The sequence below is a fragment of the Vanessa cardui genome, chromosome 23 (genome assembly GCF_905220365.1).
Source record: "Vanessa cardui chromosome 23, ilVanCard2.1, whole genome shotgun sequence".
Taxonomy (NCBI): Eukaryota; Metazoa; Arthropoda; class Insecta; order Lepidoptera; family Nymphalidae; genus Vanessa; species Vanessa cardui.
In genome coordinates, this window is record NC_061145.1 from 11,286,147 (window position 1) to 11,295,114 (window position 8,968).

Consider the following 8,968-nt stretch of genomic DNA (forward strand, 5'->3'; position numbering starts at 1 on the left):
TACCTTCAAAGTCAACTGTCAAAACTCAAAAGCTTAACCCGGAGGGAAAAAATAATAAAAAATGGGAAAATTCATCAATCATTAATAGCCGTACATTAAAAACGAATATTAAAAATATCATAAAAAAAATCCTTAAAAAGGTCTTACGGCACGGGACGGCAACATGCACCACATTGTTAACTTTAAAACGTCCATATAATGATTTCCGTTATCATGCAACGTGAAATCATTATATTAAAGTAATGTGAAAAGGAACGTCTTAAAAACACTAACGTTATTCCTGTTATGACTACTTTAATAGGTACTTTACTTTTTACTTTTGGCGTTATAGTTGTAAAAAAATTAACATTGAAACGAAAATTAATTGTGTTTTTTTGAATTAAAATGGAAGTTTGGTTTGTCAAATAATAATAATAATAAGCCCCCCAAAATCCAACCTTACGTCCGAGTCGAACACCAGACCACGATGGGGGCGGACACGCATACATCTGAAACTTATGTGGCAGACAAGGCTATGGTAACCCAAGTCCCAACAAACATAGAGCAACATTCAGAGAGATTACGTATAGGGCCGCTACCCGGGGGTCGCCGTCGCCGGGGCACACCTGGAGCCAGTGCTGGGTGTTACAGCAAGCGATCCACTGGCGGTGGGGGACTGAGCGGGCGGGTTCCCCCCGAACAATTATCTACAGCCGACAATAGTTTACCCGTTATTACTGCTAGTCAAAATGCTGCTGTTAGTTTAAACAGGCCAACTGAGGATGTTTCACAGGGAGCTGCTAGCTCACAACCTGCGACCACCAAGGCTGGTAAACCCAGAGTACGCATGAAGTGGGACAAAGAAGTTAACTTATTTATTATGCGTACTTATCTTTATATTACAAAATTAGAAACTGATAAAGTTATGTACCCTAAACGGCTATTCGACAAATTTAAAACACAATACCCGGATTGGAATGTAAGTCAACAACGTATCGCAGATCAGAGAAGAGTAATAATTAGAAATAAATTAATAAGTGAAGATGAAATAGCACATCTTAAATCAGAAATTGCTGAACAATTAAGAAGGGAAGCGGATTTAAATAATCAAACAGATACATCGTTGCATTCACCCCATTTACAACCGTTAATTCAGACACACAATATAGTTACTAGCCCTACAACTTACAATATTACACAATCTGATGCTTCTACACAGACAAATTTAACATCCCTGGTTCACGATACAGAAGTACAATATACTCAATCTACAACCTTAGAAAACCCACAACAAGAAAACATTGAAGAATTAAAGAATCTTTTAGAAACAGCACTAACTAAATTTCAAGGTACTGATCCTAAAGCCCGACCAAAATTACCGCGATTAAAAGAGAGTAAATTACTTCATGATCTGATTTACACATTCAATACTCGTATATTACCTACCTTTTTTTCATTAGATTCCGACCTACTGCATTTACATACATTAATATATTGTTCAGCTTTAGTAATAATAACAAAACTTGGCTATAAAATTAAGTCAGGAAATATAGAAGATTCAAGCATACAGAAGAAAAAGAGCCATAAGCCAGCATGGGAACATAGATTAGAAAACGATATAAAAAAGCTTAGGGCAGACATTGGTAGGTTAACTCAATATTTAAAAGGCAATAGATCTAAAAAAGTAATAAAAAAAGTAGAGATAATATTTTAAAATACCAAATTGCACACTATCCACGAACGAGAAAACAAGAAACCAGAAGAATATATCGACACGCTTAAACAGAAACTATCTTTAAAATCACATAGACTTGCAAGATACAGGAAAGCACTAAATAGAAAACAAGATAATAAATTATGTTGTACCAACGAAAAAGCTTTTTACAGGTCATTGAATAGTTGTACCTCGAATAATACAAACAATGAAGAACAAATACCAAATAAAGATGAACTTAAAAACTACTGGGCAGGGATTTGGGAAAAAAGGAGTGACCACAATTTACAGGCAAAATGGATTGAAGAAGAGACTCAGAAGTGGGGTTATTTGGAACAGATGGAATTTATAGAATTAAAATTAGATGATTTAACTGAAGTTTTAAAGAAAACGAAAAATTGGAAAGCTGCTGGAATAGACCAGATACATAATTTCTGGTATAAAAAGTTTACGTCATTACATGATATTCTAACGAAAATAATTTCAGACCTAATTAACTGTAGAACTCCACTCCCAAATTTTATAACAACTGGTTTGACCTACATGCTACCAAAAAACCAAAACACCCACGATCCATCACAGTACCGTCCCATAACATGCCTACCAACAATATATAAAATAATCACATCTTGTATTACCAATAAGATAGTCTCACACCTGGAAGCACATAATGTAATGTCAGAGGAACAAAAGGGATGCAGGCGAAACCACAGAGGATGTAAAGAGCAATTAGTTATAGATTCAACTATACTAAAACATTCAAATAAATTTAATAGAAATTTGTATGTCACATATATAGATTTCAAAAAAGCTTTTGATAGTGTCCCACATTCATGGTTAGTTAAAATTTTACAAGCATATAAGATTCATCCTAATATTATTAAATTTTTGAAAGAGGCCATGTCTAATTGGAGAACCACAATAACTTTAACAACAAAAACATCTAAAATCTGTTGTGACGAAATCCATATTAGAAATGGCATCTTCCAGGGAGACTCTCTCAGTCCTTTGTGGTTTTGCCTCGCCTCTATCTAGAATACTATCAGATTCTAAATTTGGATACCAATTAACACGTGACATAGCGGTTTCTCATTTGATGTACATGGATGATATAAAACTATTTAGCAAATCTGCGAAAGAAATGAAAGAATTTATAAAATTTACAGCGCAATTCAGTAAAGATATAAATATGAATTTTGGCTTGGATAAATGCAAAACTTTAACTATAAAGAATGGAAAATTAATTGAGAAAAATTATGAAATAAGTGAGGAAATAAATATATCCGAGATGTTAGAAGGGGACTTATATAAATATTTGGGTATACTTCAAGCTACGGATATTAATCACTCAAAATTAAAACAAGATCTTACCACTGAGTACATCAAAAGAGTAAACCAGCTGTCAAAAACATCTTTATTCGCGAAATCTCATAAAAGCAATAAATACTTTTGCTATTCCGGTCCTAACTTACTCCTTCGGGATAATCAAATGGTCTCAGACAGATATTAAGAATTTAGAAATAAAAACAAGAGTCACGCTAACTAAACATAATTATCACCATCTGAAATCAGCTATAGAAAGATTAACGTTGAAAAGACAATTAGGAGGAAGAGGGGTAGTTGATTTAAAAATACTTTGGCAAAACCAAATCCATAATATTCAAAAAATTTTCTACAATAAAGCAAATACTAGTAAAATACACGCAGCTATAGTAGAAGTTGATGATATTTTCACACCTAACGGTGTGAAACCTAACCTAAAAAATAATAATAAATAGTTTAAAACTATCCAAGAACAAATAAATGAAAAAATTAATGATTGGAGAAGAAAAGAACTACATGGTAGGCATATCCACGATCTAGAGCAAAATTTCATAGATTTAGATGCGTCAAATAAATGGTTACAAAAAGGTTACCTGTCCCCCGAAACAGAAGGCTTTCGAAGCTATTCAAGACCAGGTTATCAATACAAGAAATTATAAAAAATATATACTTAAAGAATCAATAGAATCAGATTTATGTCGAAAATGTCACAGAATGCCAGAAAATATACAACATTTTACAGGAGCTTGCCCTACTCTAGTTCAAACAGATTACACCCATCGCCACAACCAAATAGTTCACTACATACATCGAAAACTTGCACACAAATATAACTTCACAAATACTCCACTAAAACCTTACTATGAATACCAGCCCAACCCCGTTTTAGAAAATGAAAAAATAAAAATATATTATGATAGAGCAATTCTTTCTGATAAAACGATTCATTACAATAGACCGGATATAACTTTAGTTAACAAATCGTCTAAAATAGCTTACTTAATTGATGTTTCTGTTCCAAACACACATAACTTATTAAAAACTATTACGGAAAAGATCAATCAATATACAGAATTAAAAGAAGAAATAATTAGAATCTGGAATTTAAATAAGGTTTTTATTGTCCCTATCGTGCTTTCCACTACCGGAGTCATACCTAAACACTTACACCACAGTTTAAAAATTCTTGATTTACCACCTCTCACATACATTACCATGCAAAAAGCTGTTATTTTAAATACTTGTCAAATAGTACGTAAGTTTTTGGAATCTGATAATGAGCTGATTTACTGTACTGACTGACTTTTTCACTCCCCAGATACACTTGGTCATTGACCCGTGTGACTGGAATATTTGCCCCATTATTTGGGAGATAAATAGTCCAACAAGAATAATAATAATATAAGGCCCCCCGAAACCCAATCACACGTCCTGATTGACCATCTAATCACGTGGGGGGCGGACACACGATAATTAAATTACTGGCGTGGCAAACGTGGCAATGGTAACCCATTTAGTATGGAGGCGCGTAGTAAGAAGAAACGTATAGGGCCGCTACCCGGGGGCGATCGCCGGGGCACACGTGGAGCTGACGCTGGGTGTGACAGCATGCGGACCGTCAGCGGTGAGGAGTTGAGCAGGCGAGCTTTTCCCGATAAATTCCACACTACAGCCGGTCGTCGTGAGTTGAACAGGCGGGCTCACGGCGTTAATGCTACAGCCGCTACCGATGATGAAATTAACAGACTGACCGACAGAACAAGTAGCCCAATAGAGCCTTATAATAGTCCTAGCACTTCATCATACACACCCTCCGTTCAGTCATCACCTACCACTATTAGCTTAAATACAGAACCACACTTACCAGCTTTGAATGTTGTGCGGGACGCGAATGCCTTTTTGCCCGCGTCCACCAAGACTGGAAAACTGAGAGTTCGCATGAGTTGGAGCAAAGAGGTAAACTCATTTATCATGCGAACATATTACTATATTACCAATTTAGAGACTGACATGACCACGTATAGACAGAAGATGCATGAACTTTTTACACAAGAATAACACATGTAGAATAGTAAGAAAGTTCATGCAATTAGAAGAGACTGACACAACATAATTACTACACATAAATATTACATACATAAAAAACACACACCACATACTGCATTCACTTGATTTATATCCATGAATGTAGTTTACACCAGCTTAAAGGCTGAGAAAAACAAAATTTACGATAATAATAATAATCATTTCATCATGACATTCGTGACCATAATTTACATAGATCCATATAGTGTTAGTAAAAATAAATTAATTAATCTTAATACCTAAATTGGTTAGTAAGTTCACAAAAGCAATTTTACTTAATTATTTATGAATGACATTTTTTTTTTTTTAACTAATTTAGACTATTCTACTGGACTACGTGAAGTCGTATCTAGTGAGTTAGTATTGGTGAATCCCAGCGGTCCGACAATGCACGCAAGATGGTGTTGGGACTGCCCCTTACTCGTCGTAGTAAGGACGCGCAGTCAAAGCAGACTCCAGATTCCTCTTTTCAGCTTGAAACCACTTTCATTTCAATTTTGTGCCAGAAGTCAAAAACGATTTATTTGAAAACATTATTGAATTAGATGTACAAATTGGCACAAAAAATACGTCAACAAAGCTTAATTGCGGAGTATCGATAGCCCGTTTTAAATTTTTGACAAAAAATAATCTCAAAGGTCGAATAAAAATGCATAAGTATGAAAGCCAGCGAGAACAAGTACGTTCAGAGGGGCAGTGACCGCATACTAAATATAGATCCGTTTTCTCGCGAAAATTGAAATTGACGTTTTGAAACCAATTTTTTGCTGTAACAGTGTTTTAGAATGAAATAATCTCAGTAAAATACTTATTTGATTAATAAAATAAGTGATTTTAGAATTCGTATCCTTGGATCAAATAAATGTAAAATACAATAATGTACAGGCCTCCACGGGGCTCGACATTAGGGCTGCTTTGAAACATGGACTACGATTTGATACGATCGAGCTGCAGGTATTGAATCTGTTTTTATTTAAAAAAGTGAGTCCGGTCTATTAAGAATTTTGGAACTTGAGACTCTTATCGGAACGTTTTGAACAAAGTAGTGTATAAAACTATATCACTATATTAATTTACCAATCAATACATACATATATTATTTATCCGCTTATTGTATATAATTATATCCTTTGACCGCCCATCCACGAATGTGGGTTTCTTCTACCCTGCCCGTTTAAAATCCACCGCCATTTTTTTTTTTTTTTTTTTTTTCTATTGCCAGGCAGTACCAGTCGCCGCACCACGCCACAAGAAGAAGTGGCGGGAGTCCCTCAATAACACAGTGTCGACTGTCGATAATCGTATCAATAATTATACTAATAAATGTTATTTCAAATAAAAACGTATTTAAAAATTAAAGTACATATATTTAAAAACTCGTGTCACTAGGATTTCTCAATGTTGCGTCACAATATACTGACATCAACATTATGTATATTCATAGTAATATTGATCACTTTATATCATATATGCATAATCCAAAAGTGAATCATTTTTGAGTTATCACGTTTTTTTTTTTTTTAGCTTTTTTAAAAATTTGTCAAAAATTCAACGTCAAAAATTTATTTAAAAAAGTCTCAATTAAAAACTATTTTTTTTTTCTTTTGTTTTATAAAAACGATTAAACACTGAATATTTGTGAATATTTAAACAGTAAAAAAATGCGATAAGGAAAACGGATTTATTTCAATAATAAAACAAAAATGTATAAACAGAAGGAAATTATTTCAAATCAATCGAAATAAGATGACCAGAAAGGACGCTGGTGGACATTGGAATTCTAATAAAGGTCGCTCTTTAAAATTACCACAAAGAAATTAATAAAAATAACAACCAATGGAAAAAAAAAACTTAATACAAATGTATAATAAAATTTAGAAACAGTTCAATAGCAAAGTTATAAAAAAGACATTTTGTAATATATCGAAATAAAGTATTAATGAGCGAATCCAAAAAAAACTCTTTAAATCATCATGTCTATGAACTATTAATCATGTGTATTAATTAATAGAGATATGATAATAAAATAAGATTGATGTAATGAAAAAAAAAAAAAAAAAAAAAAAAAATGTATATGTGGTATACAAAACAGTATATATATTTAATATAACACACTTATAGACGGAAGAAATTACAGGCTGTACTAATTTGTTTCCTACGTCAATGAAACGGTAGGTAGGTAGGTAGGTAGGTAGGTAGGTAGGTAGGTAGGTAGGTAGGTAGGTAGGTAGGTAGGTAGGTAGGTAGGTAGGTAGGTAGGTAGGTAGGTAGGTAGGTAGGTAGGTAGGTAGGTAGGTAGGTAGGTAGGTAGGTAGGTTAGGTTAGGTTAGGTTAGGTTAGGTTAGGTTAGGTTAGGTTAGGTTAGGTTAGGTTGGGGTGCATGTCAGTCGCCTCCTCGTGGCGCACCCTGGGCAACGGGGCCGGCTTGAGCTTGCTCGCCGGCCGCGGCTAAGACTGACACGGAGGAAGGCCGCGGGGTCGCTCCTAGTACTTCTCCGATTACGGCGGAGTGGACTATGTGAGCGGCCTCGCTGGCAATTAGCGGAGGAGTATATATATGTAATATATGTATACATGTAAATATTGTATTATTTGTAAATATTGTATTATTTGTAAGTATTGTAAATATTTATATATAGAGCGGAGGGCTCGTTACGAGCACTGAAGGAGGAGTGGTGGTCCACCATCTGATGCGTGGTGGTCCACCGTGTGGTGTGGAGATACACCGATGGTCGGCGGCGGAGCCTGTCATCTTATCCGCCGCCACCAGGGCGTCAGCATTGTTGGCGCCCAGCCTCCAGTGGCGGACTCGGGGGAGTCCGTCACGTTTACTGGACGGAGGCAACGGAGGAAGGCGCGCCCTTGGGCGCGCATTCAAAGATTTGACCGCCTCACGGCGGTCGCCGCGGGGGGGCCGCGGAAGTATGCTTTAGCGTTCCCGTAGCCCCTCCATCACGCGGTACGGTGGAAACCCGAGGAGGTTTTAGTGGGTAGGACAGGGCCTTCTGCCCTGGCACGGGGCCCTTATGGCCCCGGTCGAGTCCCACATACCCGTCCCGGTCCCCCGGCCGGGCGGGAGGCGTAAATGCCTTTCCTCCTCGTAAAACAAAAAAAAAAAAAAAAAAAAAAAAAAAAAAAAAAAAAAAAAAAAAAAAAAAAAAAAAAAAAAAAAAAAAAAAGGTTAGGTTAGGTTAGGTTGGGGTGCATGTCAGTCGCCTCCTCGTGGCGCACCCTGGGCAACGGTGTCGACGATCTTTTGTCGTCGGCAACGGCTAAGACTGACGCGGAGGCATGCCACGGGTCGCTCGCTCCCGGTCCTTCTCTGTTTTCAGAGTGGACTGTGTGCGCGGCCTGGTGGCAAAGAAGGAGTTGTACATATTTGTAAATATACTTGACGTAGGTTATAAATATTATATTATTTTATTTTATTTAAGTTAAGGCGTTTGTGAATATTTTGTTTTTACTTATTTACTTTTAAGGAGTTTGTACATATTGTAAATTTTGTTTTGTTTAGAGGAAGAAAACCTCATCAAAAAACACCCCGAATCCCAAGTGGCGACGCAGCGCGATGGGATGCATGGCCGGAGGGTATTCCGGTCATGACTGCGTCTCGCCGGCAGCCCCGGCAAAAAATTTTCATTATGAGTGCAACTAAGGAAATATATTCTCCAGGAGGGTGTCACTCCCTCTCCGATCCGCTTCACGGATCGGACCGTCCCAACGAATCTGGAGGGGACACAGTCGCACTACGGATTTTTTCTAACGACCAAACAGCGAGCATAACGGACACTGAAACGGAGAGAGAAGGCGTAGGTTTAAGTAGTTTAGTAGGAAAAAATGTAAATATTACTAATTTAGGAGATATGG